This window comes from Artemia sp. Qi Xiang Cuo, chromosome 12, assembly GCF_049724085.1.
Source record: "Artemia sp. Qi Xiang Cuo chromosome 12, ASM4972408v1, whole genome shotgun sequence".
Taxonomy (NCBI): domain Eukaryota; kingdom Metazoa; phylum Arthropoda; class Branchiopoda; order Anostraca; family Artemiidae; genus Artemia; species Artemia sp. Qi Xiang Cuo.
Genome location: NC_142805.1, coordinates 69,729,928 through 69,750,168, shown reverse-complemented (window position 1 = coordinate 69,750,168; position 20,241 = coordinate 69,729,928). Strand labels below are relative to the sequence as shown.

The 20,241-nt window shown below is 33.9% G+C and overlaps 1 long non-coding RNA gene and 1 pseudogene across 1 annotated transcript in view; both read right to left on the bottom strand.

Moving 5' to 3' along the window:
- LOC148946454 (uncharacterized) overlaps nucleotides 1-13,201 on the bottom strand; it is a 31,660-nt gene extending 18,459 nt beyond the window's left edge. Inside the window, exons 1-2 of the long non-coding RNA XR_016142507.1 lie at nucleotides 13,134-13,201; nucleotides 4,818-5,000 (exon numbers count right to left, since the gene is read on the bottom strand). This is a non-coding gene — a long non-coding RNA (uncharacterized LOC148946454). The remainder of the gene's footprint in view (nucleotides 1-4,817; nucleotides 5,001-13,133) is intronic.
- Nucleotides 13,202-17,908: 4,707 nt separating this feature from the next.
- Nucleotides 17,909-18,972, bottom strand: LOC148946453 (uncharacterized; annotated as a pseudogene).
- Between the last annotated feature and the right edge of the window lie 1,269 nt (nucleotides 18,973-20,241).

Genomic DNA, 20,241 nt, shown 5'->3' with positions numbered 1-20,241 from the left:
GGCTTTGGTCGTCCAATCAAGCAATTGTACTAGTAGCAGTTGTCCCAAGCAATGCTTGTAGTTCTCACATATTTTGGAACAGTAATTCACTAGCTCTAAATCAGTACTAGCAGTATATGATTACATATAGCTCAATACAAGTCAGTGAATATACAGGAACCAAGCCAACAAATAGTGTATTACTAAAAAAAATTGAAGAGTAAAAGCCATTAATCAATAGCAATATCTAGCAAAGACATATTGTAACAATCTAGATGTACTATTGGCAATTTGTTTACCACAAAAAAGAAAGATCCATTTAAGTTTCAAGCCATTTAGAAAAAATGTTTAGGCTATTGGTACTGTTTAGGGCCCAATTTTCAGGTAAACTAATTAATTTTTCAGCATTTATGCAATTCAGGGTCTTGTCATAAGGAAGAATTTAACATAGAAATTTGAGACCCATAAAGAAAAAAAATTGTGTATCCAGTTTCTTAGGGAGCCAGTGTTCCCACCTAAGTTATTTATATATATGTTATATATATATATATTATATATATATATATATATATATATATATATATATATATATATATATATATATATATATATATATATATATATATATATATATATATATATATATATATATATATATATATATATATATATATATATATATATATATATTGTTTGCATGAGTACTCCCGTAGCCTTGGAACTTGTGGGTGTAAGATTCAAGTCATTCTGAGAACTAAGGTTTCTCTCTTGTTTCAAGAAAACCAAAACTTTTATTGTCTTTTCTTTTTTGTGTGCATTAATTTAAAAAAAAAACTTTGTCCACAAAAGAAGTCTTTTAAAGAATCGTAAACAGCTAAAATATTTCTAAGACAATTAGAAATAAATTTAAATATTAATTTAGCACAAAAATAGCAGAAATCACTATCAGTAATTAAATAAGACCCAAAATGAAACAAACTTGTTTGTTTTGTACCCAAGGTTCTTTTGTACCCTAAAATTTGGCTATATATAAGGTTTTACACTTTGTAAAGACAATGCTTGAGTTGAACAGTGCTCAACATTGGAAATTGCAAACAGTCTACTTCTATTAACATGTATCTTTCTTAAACATGAACAAAAGATTCCTACCAAAAGATGACATACATGATGTATGTCATGTATGTAATTTTTGATTGTTAAGATTTTCTAATAATACGGCTCCACTGTCATGATGTCACAAGACTGGTATTTGGTGTGAATTTTACAGTTGATGGGAACAGGGGCTCAGCTTGGGTTCTGAGTTAGGAGGGAGGATATAAAGAATGTTCTGACAAAATCATCCAGAGTGCCAACAAATGCAGAAACATAAGCTAAATTAAACCAAAAACGTAAAACAAATTCCAAACTGTTTGCACAGTGTGCAGACACTTTTGAAGCTTGGCGGAGGGAGTTCCCCCATGAACTTCACCCCTGGATGCAAAATGCACCTTTCATGGTCATTTTTCAAAGAAAAAAGTAGCTCAGGAATTTTTAAATGGAGATTTGCCTGATCTTTTTGTACCCTTTTCAATCCAGGGAATTAGTGTAATGTTGTTTGAATTAATCATAAAGTAATGATTAATAATTCAATTGAATTAATGATACAGATATACGTAGTCTTCAGATAAAATAGATACAAATCTAGCGGGTTGGTGGAAAATATCGATTCTAGGTGGCATAAAAGCTTTTAGGTTTACTTAACTGTTGCAGAGTAGGGGAAACAAGACTTAGCTGCTATTATTGGATATACTATAGGCAAATTATTCTTTTAATTTGCCCTTCCCTTTCTAAAAAAAAAAAAAAATCAGCTCGTACAAATATGAGTGTTATAAGACCATAGGAAATACTTAAGAATAGAAGAATCAACCAACATTGTAAGCAAGTCAAATTTTTCGCTAATATCACAGTAACCATGGGTTCCCACCGATGCGATTTTTTTTAACGCAAAGCGGGTCACGCATGACGGATACAGCAAAATTGCAAAAATATTCACATGGAAACATTTTCTTGAAACCGTTGAAGCGCTAAAAGTACAATGAGATATTTAAACAGGAAGCAAAAAAAGATTGTATGCATGTACATGCAGTACAGAAAATATCAAGTAAGTTCTTGAGACTTTGTTTGTTACAACAAAAATTTTTAAATAATAATTAATATATTTCATTCTTTAAGGGCTATTTTTAAGATTTAGATAAACACTTAGGCTATATTAGCCTAAATAGTTTTAAACCACCCGCACACTACTAATTATATATATATATATATATATATATATATATATATATATATATATATATATATATATATATATATATATATATATATATATATATATATATATATATATATATATATATATATATATATATATATATATATATATATATATATATATATATATATATAAATATATATATATATATATATATATATATATATATATATATATATATATATATATATATATATATATATATATATATATATATATATATATATATATATATATATATATATATATATATATATATATATATATATATATATATATATATATATATATATATATATATATATATATATATATATATATATATATATATATATATATATATATATATATATATATATATATGACCAACAAGGACAATCTGTCATTCTTCATCTGCAGAACATGTCCTACTCATCTCAACTGTTCTCTCATTATAACCCCACAAAGCACGATTAAGCCATATTTTTGTAAAGTTTACTTTTTAAAATACGGGCCATAGACGGGTACCCAAAATAAATCATAGACAATTTCTTTCCAAAGATGTAACAAATCTTGCTTTGTCTTTTGGAGTGCACGCTTCGGAACCATATTTGACCACTATCCTCACAGTAGCTTCAAATATTATAACCTTTATTTGCAGATCTACTACTACTACTAAAAACTCACACAAGCACCGAGCCGCCTGAGGCCAACCCAGCCACGCACGCTCCTCCTCCATCCTCCAAAGTGGAAGGGAAAAAAAATTTGGTAAAAGTAAAGTAATAAGCAATGTTGATCAACATAAAAATATCAATATTTGAGGAATTTTTGTTTTCCTAAATATATATATATATATATAATACATATAATATACATATATATATATATATATATATATATATATATATATATATATATATATATATATATATATATATATATATATATATATATATATATATATATATATATGGAAAACAAAAATTCCTCACATATTGATATTTTGATCTTGATCAACATAACTTATTACTTTAATTTTACAAAAAAAAAATTTTTCCTTCTAGGGATCTTTAACAAAACGAAGGTTTTAGGTAAGAGATATATTGAAATAACAAAGCCGATCTGATTCTTTTAGATATCTAGTGGAGAAGCTTGAGAAAAATGATGACAAATGGTATTTTGAATATATGAGGATGACACCTGACAATTTTAAGGAGATTTTAACCTTAATTAAAGAAAAAATTGAGAAAAAATTCACCAACTTTCGAGAGCCTATTGAAGCACCAATAAGATTAGCAATCACTTTAAGATGTTTTGCCACACGTGAATCAAAATGTTCATTATCCTACTAGTTTTTAGTAGATCGCTCAAATGTTACCCGCATAGTAAAAGAGACTGTAAAAGCACTATGGGAGACTATGAAGGACAGGCATATGAAGACTCCTACAGAAAAAGATTTTGAAGATATGCAAGATGACTTTAAAAGCAAAAGGAATTTTCCAAACTGCATTGGAGCAATAGACGGGAAACATATTAGAATCCGACGTCCAAAAAATACAAACTCCCAATTTTACAATTATAAAAAATTTTACAGTATCATCTTGATGGCAATTGTAGATGCCAAATACAGATTTGTTTTAGTTGATGGGGGATCTGAAGGTAGCTCTAGAGATTCGGGTATGTTTTCCAGATCAAGTTTTGGAAAAGCAATTGTCAACAATAGCATGAAAACGCCAGACCCTCAACCCATTTCTAATAATGTGATTTTGCCCAGTGTGTTTGTTGCAGATAGGGCATTTCTCCTAAGAACAAACCTGATGAGACCTTACCCAAGTGGCCTTAGTATACAAAGCAGAGATTAAAGACTGTTTAATTACAGACCATCAAGAGCAAGACTTGTAGTTGAAAATGTATTTGGTATTTTGGCTGAACGATGGCATATCTTTTACACACCTGTAGATGGAACAACAGAAACCATCAATTTAATTATAAAAGCATGCTGTTGCTTGCCCAACTTCTTAATTGAGAAAAATAATCAAACTTCAAGTTCATTTGGTGATGAAATTGATACCAGTGGAAGACTAATAGGTGGTGCCTGGAGGAATGAAGCACAGCCAACTACTTGGGAGGAGCAACTGAGGCATCAAGGATCAAATAATGCAAGTAGTGTTGCAGTTGCAATACGTGAATAGTACTTGGAGTATTTCTTCTCAGCTGAGGGTTCTTTACCTTGGCAAAATTCGTATTTGTTTTAAGAGACCTATGAGTTTTTTCTTAAACAGTGACTATAAATACTATAGCAATCTACAATGTTGAAATATGTCTATTATCATTCTATCTGATGACTCTATCTCAAAGTGATCAGCATTGTGAACTTAAAAGATGGCCTGGAAGTCTCCTAGAAAATTTACTATTGAGAAAAAAAATCATGAAAATTACAATAGAAAGTTGCCAATAACTTTCATCAAGGTAATTAGGCTACCTTTATAACTAACATGTATCTTTCAAAAGGATGGATATGTGCAAAAAAAAGAATTAACACACTTACACATATGGACTTTTCATAACTTGTGTCTGTTTGACTTCTTAAATTGTCAACATCAAGAAATGAAAGAGTCTCAAACCACTTCCATTTTTGTTTGTCCCTCCCTCTGATCCACTTTTGGGTATTGTGTTTATCTCTCTTCTGTATTCATCCCTGAGGGAACACCATAATTTTGACATTCTTGAACTAAAATTAAAACACTACACTTATTTTACTAGAATGCATAAGTATACAGGAGCAGTCATGAAAATTTGATATACAAAGGCATATTAATGTATTTTCACTAAATCTTACGCAAACAACAAAGTTAAGGGCAAATAACAAAAATACCACACTTTTATTACCAAAGTTAGCCTTCTTTTTAAGCTTGATCATAAGCGTAATATAGGAGGTGTTCCAAAAGAAGAATAAAACAAAGATATTAATTTTACTTTACTTTCACTCTACTTTACTTTAAGCAGGAACAAAGAATACAGAAGTCAGAATACAATGAATGTCCTTTTTTCTCCTACAACAAGAGCATTAAAATAAGACAAAGAAGAAAAATAAACAATATGACATCTCTAGTATAGGAATATCATAATGGCTAAAGGTGCCTAGTAGGGAAGCAGAAAATCAGATAATTTTTCACAGAAGAAAGGGGCCAAGATATGGAATAGTCCATTTTCAAATTAGTAGTTTTAATAGATTAAAAAAAACTCTTTGGGACCATTTTCAGAATGATTAGGGCTGAATAAAAATCCTGAATTTATATGAATCTATGTTTTCCCATTGGCTTTGTTTGAAAACTTCAACTCTCCCTCCCCCCCTCCCCCTGTCTCTCTCTCTCTCTCTCTCTCTCTCTTTCTCTATCCTGTGCTGTGGTAAAATTTAGATAAAAAGCCTTAGGTTTTAGTTGATTAATCAAAAACAATTTAACATTACATTTTTAATGATAAAATTTTTGACACAAAGTACATAAAAGCTTTTGTTAAATGAAGTTTTTTTCTCTAGAGCTGTATATATTGAAAATCCTTTGAAAAAATTAAGACAAAGGTAAAATATTTTATATAACACAAAGACAGCACAAATTAACTAAAATAATAATAAAAATTAAATCACCTTCAAATCTGAAAGGGAATACAATAGCTTTTTGTACAAATTGTTCTTGTAAAAACTTAGTTTAGGAGATTTTGGCATTATGGAAGAAAGTTGAGTTGGGAAAATAAAAATTTCATGAATAGATTCTAGCCTTAAATTACAGACTTGAAAGATATTTTTCTAATGTCCTACCTCAAATATTTCCATGCTTGTAAGGCAGAGAAGAAAGCAAAAATTCCTGTTTTAATCACAGAAAAATACTATTTTTCCTTAATTTTTGGCTCGGTCTCTTTTTTTCACTCTATTCTTGAAAACACATGTGTAACAATTGAAATAGAATATTAAGCCTTATAATGATTTTTTTTTTATGTAAAATTAGTTTTTTTAATTCTTTAAATTCTTATAAATCAGAACTTGGAAAAGCTTCACCCCTCAGAAAACTTCCTTAAAATCTGTTTTGTAAGGTTTTAGTTTTATAAAACAAAGAGGTAAAATTCTAATTTAGCTACTTTTTGCTATCTTGTGAAGGAATTAGGTTAGGAAAAAACTTTCAGGGATGGGTCTACAGACTAAAGTATGTCCTGTGAAGGTATTTTGATATGCCTCCCTCCAATCCTTCTCCCTCTAGAGGGCAGTGACTTTTTGTTACCTTTAAAAGTCTTTATGTTATAAAAATGACATTCCTAAATTTATATTTCCTAAATTCAGAAAAATAAAACCATTGATATGGCTTAAAATTCTACTCAAATAACAGGAATTACATTTTCAGAACTAAAACCAGGGAATAAAAAACTGATAACTGAAAATTAAGGGAAAATTTTGTTTTATCAATATTTCAATAGATAGGCTATAATCACAAGAGTTAACATAGAAGCTTGTCAATAACTTCCTTGAGTTTTTTGCTGGTACTGGATTCATTACTGAAAAATTTAATTTTCTTAACCTAACCCCTTTCTAAAATTTCAGAAAGTAGCTAAACTAGAGTTTTACCCATGCTTCAGATTGGAGTCCACCATGAAAAGCTTGGTAGATGGTTGCATTCTGAAGGGGAATTGTAAACAAATGGGCTAGAGTAAGTTCTAGTGATCAAAAGTGCACCATGTAGGCTATTAGCCTAGTTTAAGCAATGATTTAATTTTTACCTTCTATGTTCATTTCCCTTGAAATGTCTTCCCAGGTATTCAGGACTAAATGTTTCTTACAATGGCCCTCATTTCTCTTGTCATAAACTAATGGACGACTCCTAACAAATATACAGGGATGCCACTTCAACAAAACTACTGGTACTAGCCAGGATAGCTCAAAAGTACTACCACGACACAAAAGTACTAACCCCCTGCCTAAAATTATGCCGCGTGGTGCGCTTCGCGCAACACGCGGCATTTTAGCACCGTAGTTTCTCTTTGGCTTGTCATATAAGCCAAAGAAATTTTTATTTTTCATTTCTGTATAGCTAGTCGAACACTGACTTCCGATATGGCAAAAAAAGGCCACTGACATGGGAAGCAACTACAAGCAAAATCATTGAAGTTATCTCTGGATGTTCACTATGAACGGTCCGTAATTGCCTAGTAGGGTAATAGGGCGTCCAGACTATCCGTTTTCTGGGAAAATAGGACAGAAAAATGGAAGCAGGAAAAGTAGTCAAGATGTGTAGTTTTTTGAAACAAATCTGTACAAGTTATACAGTTATTCGTATCAAGCCTGTTTTTTTTTCTGAGTAAAAACCTGCAAAAAAAAATAAATAAAGAATCAGTTAGACAATTAACCTTTTTTCTGCTTAAGAGCTACTGTATTTGAAAGCTACTATTATTTATCACTTACTGTCTCCTTTTTGACACTTTTTCAGGAAAAGCAGCCCACACTACCATTTTCCGTCCCATTTTGCCTAAATGGGACTAAATGGGGGCAACGCGCTAAAGGCGTCACCCGAAAAGTTCTGTAAGTGAATTTTATTTACAGACCTTTACAGTAATTAAAATATTATCTAAGCTCACGCTTCCACTTCCTCGCACTCCTGACCAGGTCTGATGGAATATCTCAAGTCTCTAGATTCGGTACTTCCCTCCTGACATGCATAATATCAGATATTGTTTCTGGCAGTAGTCTGTTCCGGAGGGGGGTCCGAACTAGCTTTAACAGCGAAAACTGACGTTCAGCCGAAGCGCTGCTATCAGGCAAGAACATAATAACCTTTATGAATATAGGTAGGTGAACAAAAGCAGAGTCCGCAGCACCATCCTTGAGGGCGGACACTGAATTCCAAAACTGACACTTTCCCTTCTCCTAGCTCTGTCTTCAAGAATGGTAGTCGCCTCCACTCTCTGTTTAAGGCTTCAACTTCCAGCGAACCTTTGAGACAGTCCTAGAATATGCGGAAAAGAGGGATTATAGAAGGAACTGATCCGGATAAAGCAGTTTCTGGAGATAACCAGTCCAGCATTCGAAGCGAGGGGTCTTCACTGTTTACTCTTCGCTTTATTTCAGAGCACGGCTTGATATAAAACGCAAGGCAATTTTTCTTTTTCGCAGCTAGCTGTCTGTCTTGAAGTTTCTAACTTTCAATCTGATCAATTGCAAAGAGCTCAAATTCGGCTCTAAAATGCATATCCGTCTCCATAGCTTTGAAGTTTCTTGGGTTTGAAAAATCTATTTCAAAGACTGAACGTATGGCCGAAAGCTCGTCTTTGATATAATTCCTTGCCAGTTCGGAGAGAGGTATTTGCTTCTCTAAAAGATGTATCTCAGAGAGGAAGAAAGAAAAATAAAAGAGATAAAGAAACTTCTAGATCCTAAATTAATTTTTTTTTTTTTTAATATTCGCTGCATAATATTGTTCTTAGAGATTATTTGCTTCCTGGCAAGGATGTTTCAGGGGCTAATTTAAAGAAAACATTAAAACTGTGTTAGTTGAGCCAGAATTTTCAGTTTCATGCTAGACTTTTTCCAAGTGTCATGGTCACTTTTTGGACATTATACCCCCCTCCCATTCTGAGGTCCTATATATAACTGTATAAATACATTTCATCGTTGTGTCGAATCTTGTGATGACATTCTTTCTTGTAATATTCTTTCATGTTCTTTCATATTGTAAAGTAAGAATTCGATTGGTTGATTTTTTTAATATATTCCTAGGGCTATATCCCTTACCATCAGGGGGGGGGTGTATTTTCTGAAAAGGGGCCATGATATTTGGAAATAGTATAAAATAAAGAACTGAATGGTACTGCTTTTGTGTGTTTAGCGTGTTTTCTCCAGAAAAGGACAATCACTAAATATTTGGCATTAGAAAAAGACAACTAGACTAGTCCCCATTTTTATGAAGAAAATAAACACTATTGTATCTGTTAGGGTAGGCTTAAAGTTTACTTAAAGACTGATTCATAGGGACCACGTAGGTTGGACTGGGGCTCCAACCGCCTGAAAACGTAAATTTCTTCGAATTTCTCGGCATTTCTTTATTAAATTATAGGTTTTTTATTATCTCCCCTAATTTTTAAATTAAATCATTTGCAGTTCGTTTTTATTAACTCACTGATCTTTTTGTTCTATCTTCCATTTATTTCTTTGTACCATAATTTTTTTAATTTGTGAATTATTTTTCAATCACTCCCGCATGTTCAGTTACTTTCCACTTTTATCAGTAAAGCACAACGGTAAGAGCACTTCCCGAGGCTGTGTTAACTTAGGTCTTAATCTTGGATGAGACACGATATTTTTTTTTGTAACGGTAAAATTTAAAAATTTGAAAATATTTTTTTTTTTCCAGAATCAATAAACATAAGTGAAAATCACGGGAAAAAAATCGACTCATTTTTGCATAATTTGATCGTTTATACTTATTTTCCTCAATTCATCGACTTTTTTCGTTTATGCATTTAAAACCTAGATTAATTTGGAGTTTATGTTATGTAAACTCCAATGCTTTTTGTGCCCCTCGTGTTCATTTATATTCTTGAAAAATAAAATAATTCTCTACTTTTTAGTTTATTTTGAAAATGAGTTTAACTTTTTCTTTATTGTTTGACCTCCTCCCCTAAAAATTATTTGTATCGTCTGGACTTGTGAAACCCATCAAAACAGCTTTAGGCTATCATTCTTGGGGTTGAATTGTGTGGTTGAAGAAATAATCTTCTTTTAACTCTTGCTTTCTTTTAGTTGGGAGTTATGATTCAAATTACAAACGAAAAAAAGGCATTTTATGTAAAATAACTGCTGTTTCGTATAGGAACTGAAAACAACGATTGAAATATTTTTTGTTCGATAAAATAAAAACAAAACAAAAATTCTGCCACTCAGAATTCCTCAAATCTTCATGTTGGAGCGATGCAAATTTAAAGCTGGAGGAAGTGAGACTGAGACCAAGCCAATTCTAAAAAATTAAACGGGAAGGGAGCAATTAAAATGATTTTTTGGGTCTTTTTAAGAAGATGGATTTATTAAGATCGGTGTTTATTGAAATTTAACAATAAAAAAAAATCTAGTTGGTTATCTTGTTTTCTGAAAAACTCTAAATTGTCCTGTATTTATTGATTTGCCTTTTATCTTGTACGTATTACTCATCAACTTTTGGTTTAAAACACCAATAATGGCAATTAAAAACAACAACAACAAAATAAGTAAAATAGTAGCCTGAAGTTATATACACGCAACGAACGGGGGGAGGGGGGAAAGTGTCTTTTTGTTGTGCAGGTAAACCGGAAGCAGAACTTGCAGTTGAATAAATAGGAATTTCTTAAAGGTAAAGAAGCATGAATTTCTATTATTGTATATTTTTTAGTTCAGTAGGGGACATAAGCCAAGCCTAGACCGGTGTCAAAAACGGAATGGTAGCAAAGTAAATAAAACAGTTCAGGAAAAAAATGATCTCTTAAAGACTAGAGCAAGCTTTAAATTCCAGTGGTAGGTCCCGTAATTTTCCGGCGCTTCGCGCCAGAAAGTACTGTCTCAGACATTCACTTAGTTCTTGTGTGTGCAAATGAACAAACACAAAATGACATTTCCTAACTCTCAGTATTAAATAATTTAAACCGCTTGCAGCACAATACTAATTTTTAAGGGTTAGAAATTTATCAAGAAATTGAGAAAAATTAAAAAAAAACAGTAGTCATGTTATTTCTAATTTGATTTTTGTAGTTTTCCATGGATTCTCTGTCGTTGCACAGCGCCAAAAAGAATTTCCGGAACGCCATCTAAGACGATTCAGCCTGTTTCCCACACACTAACTAGATGTCGAAACCGAATTCTTTGAGTGCCTTTTGTTTGGAGTTGCTGCTCTTATACAGATTCTCTTTGATTAGCTACACTACCTGATTCAGAAGAGTCATTATCTTCTCCATTATGTTCAGTTGATACTAATATAATGTTAGTACTCTGTTCAGTTGCTTCAGTACTCCGACTAGAAGTTGAGGGAACTGAAACTTTCAGATACTTTCTGATATCTATTTTCTGAAAGATTGAAATATAAATAAACAATTTTTTGGTGAAGTTTTTTGCACCAAGCAAAATTGCATAGAACACCAATACTTGCAGGTTTCATTAAACACCTTTAGAGGGGCTAATCCTCACAAAACTGGAGCCCTTTTCAGATAAAAAATACATTTTGGTCACAAAAACCCAGTCAAATACAGGGTACAGAGAACAAAAAATAACCTAAAATATATAAAACCTTGATCTTTTGACAGGTTTCAAATGAAAAAAAGAAACAAGACATAATAAATATTCAATTGAATAAAACATAAATAAAGAAGGGGCTAAAGCACAGCACCCACTAGTGGCTAAAGCACCCACTGATATACTAGGAAATATACCTGCAAAAAGATCATCAAAATGCCATTTCAGGAGGGGAAACTATACTATGTAATCACCCACTTAATAGCTAGTTACTTTACTTGTCATACTGGTTGAAAAATCATTACCAGTGAGCAATAATTGCCCACTTACTATAGAGGGGCAGAATGGGTTTCATCAGCATTTCTGCAAATAAGCAACCATAATAATCCTGTTATAGCTACTCTGTGTAGTGACTTGAAAAGGGTAAGACAAGGTAAGACTTGATCATAAGTTTTGTTCAAAAATGCCAGTTCTTGGGGAATATGACCCCACAAGAGAGAGAGATATGACTAAAATAGGATTTGACTACTCCCCAATGATTTGGTACTAGCTCCCACTGGGATACCTTTACTCATCAAGGGTAGACCAGCCTCTCTTTATTCAACTTTGGCTCAGCTAAAGAACAAGCAGTAATGATTTCTCCTCTCCACAAGTGTTTTTATTACTTAACATGACTTTAGCCAACCATCTAAGAATTTGGTTGCCAAAAGTAAAACAATTGGAAAACTAAAAAAAAATAAAGGTTTGGCTGTTCCCTATATATGGGTACATAGAGATGGGCAGTAATTAATTAAAAGTAACAAATAATAATAACTTCTAGTTACAAATTTCAGCCTGTAATTTGTAACTTCTGGCACACTCATCTGATGTTACTGCTTATGCTTTGGTTCCACCTTTTGACTGTTTGGGTGATGGCTGGTGCAGACTTGCCATATACCCAGTCAGGAGCACTAACTTTAGAAGGTGTCTCATTTAGAGGAGGCAGTGTTGTTAGCAGTAACAAAAAGTCAGAGATGCCAGCTCTAAAGGAGGTGCAGCAGCAGTGTGCATCCCTAGGCATTGTAATCAGATAAGGTGCCTCCAAGTTTTCATCATTGGTAAAAGCACTGCCTCCTCTAAATGAGACGCCTTCTAAAGTTACTGCTCCTGACTGCATATACCTGAGGGGCACTGTTACCCAGTGGGTTTGAACTGCAGAGCTTTAATTGTCTAAGCCTTGCAATTGACTATAAAATTGAATTATGACAATCCGACTATCTGACTTGTGACAAACTAGTTTAACTGGATATTTTGATAGTCCTGTGCCAGGGTACCAATACCCTAAAACAATGTTATAGACATAGGCCTATAGCATAGCCTAGTACATTCTTTTCAAGTGCGTTTTGATGATGTAGTAGCCTAGCTTCGATAGGCCTAGCATATAGCCAAAACCTGTTTGGTTTGTTCCCTGATTAAGTTGATATGATTTCAACTCAACAGCAACAGGTTGTGTGAAATTTAAAAATAGGATTATAAGCCCAATTTATATGATACAGACATTTTCCTACATATTATGTGATATTTTATAACTATATTAACCTACAGTAACATTTAAATTTGTCCTTCTAAGCGTTTTATTTGACTTACATGGACTTTGAAGGAAGTTAATTTTTTGCTTCATCATTTGTTTACCAGTGGTTTCATCTGTTTTTTTTCTGAAAATACGTATTTGTGAATTGCACGGTTGCCAACTATATTTCCATAACATTATAGTTTGTGGCCATTCAGCCGTTTTTTCACGTATTTTTCTGCGATTGTATTTCGAATTTTCGTGTATTTAGGGCTGATTCGAACCACAGAAGTAATCCAACACAAATTAACCCACAGAGACTCCATTTTTCACCCAATATAATACCCCCGAAACAGTCGACTCGTAATACCGATACGACGCCTACTGGGGGTTCGAAAAGAGCTCGCGCTAGCCCCAAAAAAGGGTGTGATAAATGTTTGGTATGTGAAATAGACCTAAATGATGACTCCTTGGCAATTCTCTGTGATGGATGTGGAAAGTGGATATGCACAGACTGTATGGATATGCCTGAATCCGAATATGTGTTGCTCACAAAAATTTCTCGACGGGTTGACGTTTGCATAAAGTGTCCAATTTGTAAAAACTCTCCTATGATTCCAAGCAGTTCTGACCAGAATCCAAGTGCTGAGAGTATCGTCGAAGCTACGATAAACAGTATGAAGAGAGATATTATTGATAAAATCCCATTCCAAGCCATTATCCAAGATATTGTGCAGTCTTCAGTAAATAACCTTGAAACTACGCTCAAAGAAGAGATTTCGAGATCAATTAAATATGTCAGAGCACAAATGTCAGCTGTTGAACATCAGACCGCTAAGAAATGCTCGATTTCTGATGTGTGTGCTGAAATCAAAACGCTTGTGCAACAAGAAACTGCCTGGCCATGTACTGATTTTGTCTAACATCTCAATTGTGAGTTTCAGCACCTTTTCGCCGAAAAGCAGGATAGACAACGTAGAGCTATAAACATAGTTGCATATGGTATCCCGTCACAATCAGACGAGCAACTCTATATCCATTCATACCTCAGCCAAAATTACAAACTCCAAGGCATTCAAATTACAAATGTGAAAAGACTTCCCATCCCTGTAAATGCACGCCAACCACCTATCCTCTTCTCTGTTCCCAGTGTAGACATCAAAAGGAAAATCATTAACCTTTCTCGTGAACTCCGTGTGGATATTCAGTTTCGTGGTGACGCATCAAAGGCCGAGCGTGATAAACGTAATACTCTCATAGATATGCTAAAAACGCGAATAAACTCTGGTGAAAAAGATCCCATCATTTTCAAAGGCCAAATTGTGACAAAAATCGTTGCAGCTCATCGCGGTTGGAAAGTTCCAAAGCCAGCCCTGAACCCGGCTACGATGGAGATGTAACTGTTTATCCCTCGTCTCCTGTAAATAGCCCTGATTTCTTGCAGTTATCATCTTCGCTTTGTAGAACTTCAAGTGTTAATACTAGTGTATCAACTGAAAATGAACCTAGTGAATTTTACTTTTCATCTGACAGTTCGACTAAATCGAGCTTCATCAGGACCATCTCTGAACTAACAACTAGCCCTCTTGTGACAAACACAGGCGCAGCTACAAGACCTCTGTCTCTGGATAACCGATCCTGAAAGCTTCAAAATAATAATACCCTAAGTGTCATATCTAGCAACGTTCATTCTCTTACAAATAAACTTCTGAATATCCAAGGGCTCTTAAAAGATGAAGAAACGGACATTCCTGGGTTAGTGGAGATTCTGCCAAAATTTACTACAATACTTGTTAGCGAAAGTATGTTGCAGATATCTGGTTTTCAGTGCTTCACTAATCTGGAGCAACCAAACTGCAGAAGAGGAGTTTGTATTTAGCCTATGTCAGGGAAGATTTCCAGGTTAGTCTTATTAACTGTTTAATCTTCAATATAACCTGGGTGAAAAATTTATGGCTTGATAATACTCTCCAAGAAAATAAAAAAATCTGTATCAGGTGTGTATATAGAAGCCCTAGTGCACCCAGTCTTAATGATTGTGAAATACATCTTAAAACTATCATTGATGAAATGGCATCTACAGTATCATCTGATTTAATAATTACCGGTGATTTCAACTTCCCATTAATCGAGTGAGCTGATGGTCTTGGTCATGTAGTATCTAATAATGGAGACTCACCATTTGTGTCCTGCTTATCTGATAACTTTCTTCACCAAACAGTTGACAAGCCAACAAGGCATCATGGCAACCAGAATCCTTCCTTGTTGGATCTCGTAATTTTGAGCAATCCAGATTCCCTTATCAAAAATGAATTTCTTCCTCCAGCCGGCAACAGCGACCACTCAGTTATCCTTGAACATACGTCTGCAACCTAATCTTCGTCCTCAAACTTTTATTGACTACCAAGCAATATAGAAGGAACTAGCCCCAATAAATTGGTCAAAACTAATTATTTCTGATATTAATATATCATGGACAAATTTTAAAGAAGCCCTCCTATCAATTGAAAAAAAGCACTCCTGTATCTTTACTCCCGTAGATCAAACTTTTGAATTATAATAATAAAAATAATTATTGAATGCAAAAATAAAGACGTAAGCCTCTTACAAAATGTATTATATAATTTACAAAATTCAGGTTGAAATAGAAACACAAGATGTGATCGAAGATATCGTCCTGGCTGGTTTCGATGATTCATCGGGAACTTCAACTTACCAAATACCGCCTTCAACTTCAATCCCAATCTCAAGTGGACCTTCAAGCTCGAGTGTCCAAATACCAGCATCAAGTCCTGAGACTTCACAGCCTCCTTCAAAAAAGAGAAAGTATCGAATAAAACTTCACTGCTTAAGCAGAAACTGATTAATGCAATCAGAGAAGATGTTGATAGCGACAAGGCGTTTTGCGAAAGTCTTAGTGATGACCTGAAGAGGCTTGATCCGGCCACTAAAACTTTCTTCAAATACAAGATTCAGCAATTGGTTTATTTAGTGTCCAGTGGCCAAATGAGAGAACTTACAACTACGAAAGATTCAGCAATTGGTTTATTTAGTGTCCAGCGGCCAAATGAGAGACGATAGCTAGAAATCTATCTCATTAAATTACAAAACGTTATTTCTTTTCACTTCTTTATAAAAACTTTGTTACATTAAATAGTTCAGATAAAAGACGAGAAAAGCTGTTACACTATTGGAATACATACTCGTTTTGCCAAGGTAAAGCAACTTCACTTGAATAAAAGAATTCGGAAAAAATATTGCGAATAGTAATTGCTGCACTGCTAGAATTGTTTGAACCCTGGCGATTGAGTATTTGCTCCCAGGTAGATTGCACTTCATGCCTCGATGTCCCATCAATTATTCTTCCATTACTGCCTGTAGTGTCACCGAAATTTCTGGGACAATAATCCAAGCCTCTTGCCATTAAAAAATTGTGCAAACAGCAGCATGCCTTTATAATTGAGTCAATCGTTTCAGGTTTGCTGTAAATTGCTGTATAAAAAATTCGCCATCTTGCAACCAGAATACCAAAGGCAATTTCAACCGCAAGTCTTGCCCTGGATAACCTATAGTTGTAAACTCTCTTCTGCCTGTCTGCTATGCTTAATCCACCAGGATAGGGTCTCATAGTATTTTTTCTGAGAGGAAAAGCCTCGTCAGCTACAAAAACATAATGCATCACCATCCCATTGGCAATTGGTTGTGGATGTGGTGTGTCAATTGTCTCATTTATAATTGACCTTCCAAAAGTTGATCTTGTAAATACACCAGAATCTCCTGAGCTCCCTTCTGGTCCATAATCTATTAGTTTTTTTGTTTTTTTTATTTACTTCTGTTCGTATTATACTGACAAAGTCTTTTTCAGGGAGAAAAACTGAGCCTCTTCTGAAGTTAAACAACCATCCCTTCCATAAAAACCTTTAATACCCCTTGGGCATAACTTACAAACCTTGCCCCTAGTCTCTGGGGTTCGTTTCAACCCCAAAAGCCTAGTTATATGATTTATGGTTACCTCAAAATTTCTATTAGAAGCACTTCGGCACAATATGACGTATGTGTAGGGGGGAGAAGGTAGCTGGCATCTGATCACTTTGACTCTTAAAAAGGGCACAAAAGCGTCTAATTACCAATCCAGTGAGCCCCCTTTGAAGTTTATATGACCATACTTTCTATGGCAAAATATGTGTTTGGGGAAATAGTGAGCGTGAGAGGGGGGTTAGTTACCCTCCAATCACTTTGGACTATTAAAAAGGGCAACAGCTCTCTAAATTTCCCATTGAATGAGCTCCTTTTGAAGTTTCTTTGACAGCGCTATCTATAAAAACTTATATGCCCCCAGGGCATAACTTACAACCTTTGCCCTTGGGGCTCTGGGGGGTTTTTCTTCTTCAAATACATAATTTCCAGAACTTTCAACTACGCTGAACAAAATGGCTATCTCAAAACTTTTATTGAATGTGTTTGGGAAAATTGTGGGCATAGAGGGGGTTTAGTTGCTCTGCATTCACTTTCGACTATTAAAAAGGGCACTAGCCCTTCCAATTTCAAATCAAATGAGCCCTTTTTGAAGTTACTACGACAAAACTTTCTATAAAAACCATATATGACCCAAGGGCATTACTTTCAACCCTTGCCCTGGGGGTTGTGTGGGGGAGTCATCTTCAGAGACCTAATTTTCAGAACTTACAACTACGTAAGATTCAGCAATTGGTGTATTTAGTATGCAGCGGCCAAATGAGAGACGATAGCTAGAAATCTATCTCATTAAATTTCAAAACGTTATTTCTTTTCACTTTTTATTCGAACTTTTTACATTAAATAGTTCAGATAAAAGACGAGAAAAGCTGTTACGCTATTGGAATACATACTCGTTTTGCCAAGGTAAAGCAACTTCACTTGAATAAACAAATTCGGAAAAATTACTGCGAATAGCAATTGCTGCACTGCTAGAATTGTTTGAACCCTGGCGATTGAGTGTTTGCTCCCAGGTTGATTACACTTCATGCCTCCATGTCCCATAAATTATTCTTTCATTACTGCCTGTAGTGTCACCGAAAGTTCTGGGACAACAATCCAAGCCTCTTGCCATTAAAAAATTGTGCAAACAGCAGAATGCCTTTATAATTGAGTCAATCGTTTCAAGTTTGCTGTAAATTGCTGTATAAAAAATTCACCATCTTGCAACCAGAATACCAAAGGCATTTTCTACCACAAGTCTTGCCCTGGATAACCTATAGTTGTAAACTCTCTTCTGCCTGTCTGCTATGCTTAATCCACCAGGATAGGGTATCATAGTATTTTTTCTGAGAGGAAAAGCCTCGTCAGCTACAAAAACATATTGCATCACCATCCAATGGCAATTGGTTGTGGATGTGGTGTGTCAATTGTCTCATTTATAATTGACCTTCCAAAAGTTGATCTTGTAAATACACCAGAATCTCCTGAGCTTCCTTCTGATACAACATCTATTAGCATAAATTTATAGTCTGCATCTACGACAGCCATGACAACGATGCTGTAGAACTTTTTCTAGTTGTAGTACTGAGAGCTACTATTCTGGGGGCATCGAATTCTAATATGCTTGCCGTCTATCGCCCCAATACAATTTGGGAAATTCCAGCGACTCTCAAATTTTTTGGCAGCAGTTTGAAAATCTTGTTGTGTAGGTGCCTTCATATATTTATCCTTCAAAACATCCCAAATTGCTTTTGTAGTCTCAGCTATTATGTTTGTGACGGTCGAACGGCCTACTAGGTATTGGTAAGACAAAGATCTTTTTGACTCACCTGTTGCCAAGTGTCTTAGTGTAATCGCGAGTCTAAAAGGAGGTAAGATAGGTTCTCTCCAATTCGTATATTGCTTTTGAATTTTATCATGAAGTAAGGTCAGGATTTCTTGAAATTAGCAAGGTGACATCCTCATATACTGAAAGTACCATTCTTGGTCTTTTTTTTTCGAGCAGTGCCAGAAGATTTGGAAAACTTCCTGAAGTATTTTTATTTCGTAAAATGTCACGGACCCACCATCTTCGATCAATAGAAGATGCCTGAAAAAGATTTGCAAGATTGATTGCAAATTTTTTTTGCATTCGATTCATTGATTGCAAGTTTTGCAAGATTGATATTCAATTCAATTTTAGTTTGGTATACTAAATTCACTGTTCAATCGAATTTGCGGTGGAGAAGGGGTAGACAATTGCTTTAACAACAGAGGGTATGCTGGTGAGTCAAGTCACTGCTACTAATTTGTCAATCAAGTAGCCTGCAATACTTGTTGAATTTTTGTTGGTTGGATAAAAAGTCTATTTAAAAAAGAAAATGAAAAAAATCAAGTTTAATTCAATTTATTTTATTTGAACACAAATTTCACATCAAATTGAGATTGCAAATTGTGGAAACTATCAGATTTTATTTTAGCAGTTTCAGTAATAATGATCTTCTTTCATAAGTTAGAGGCAAAACAAGATTCAATGGTGAGCTAGCTGTGAGTTTTGCCATTTTTTATATTTATTTGTCATTTCAACATACTATGAGTTGGTTTTCAGACTTGTAAAATGTTTCTGGTCAGAATATAGCTTAGCTTAGGTCTTTTATTCCTAGTATTTTACAAAAACTAAGTGATAGAATACGTCTGCAGGTTCAGAATTTGCTACATTTTTGTGCATTCTGATTTTGGAAATTATAAAATGTCAATTATCAGACTTTTCACGGTTAAAAAAGATGTCAGAATCAACTAATATCTTTGTGTAGATATTATTTGCGATTACTGCTATCTCCTATGTAGTCTCCACCTATTTATTGCTTAAATGTTTCCGTTTAGATAAAGGCTTGCTCAGGAAACCGACTGTATTAGGTTGCTAAGATGAGTCACAACAGCTTACAGAACTTATGAAAACTGAGTTTTGTATTTTAATTGGAAAAAGAATATTAAACTATAACGATGGGATGAACCATTCTTGAATAGGCTCCCTTTAAAAATTACCCTAATTCTTATAAAAAGTATAATTTGCTATGATGTTAAAATATTTAATTCAATATTGGTAATGCATTTTTCCTAAAAATAACGCTGTTTCAATAACTTTCTATTTAGTTAAAATACAAGATCAATTGAAATATTCCAAGTATTTCTTTGCTCAATTTCCATTTTTTTTTTTTTTTTTTTTTTTTTTTTTTTTTTTTTTTTTTT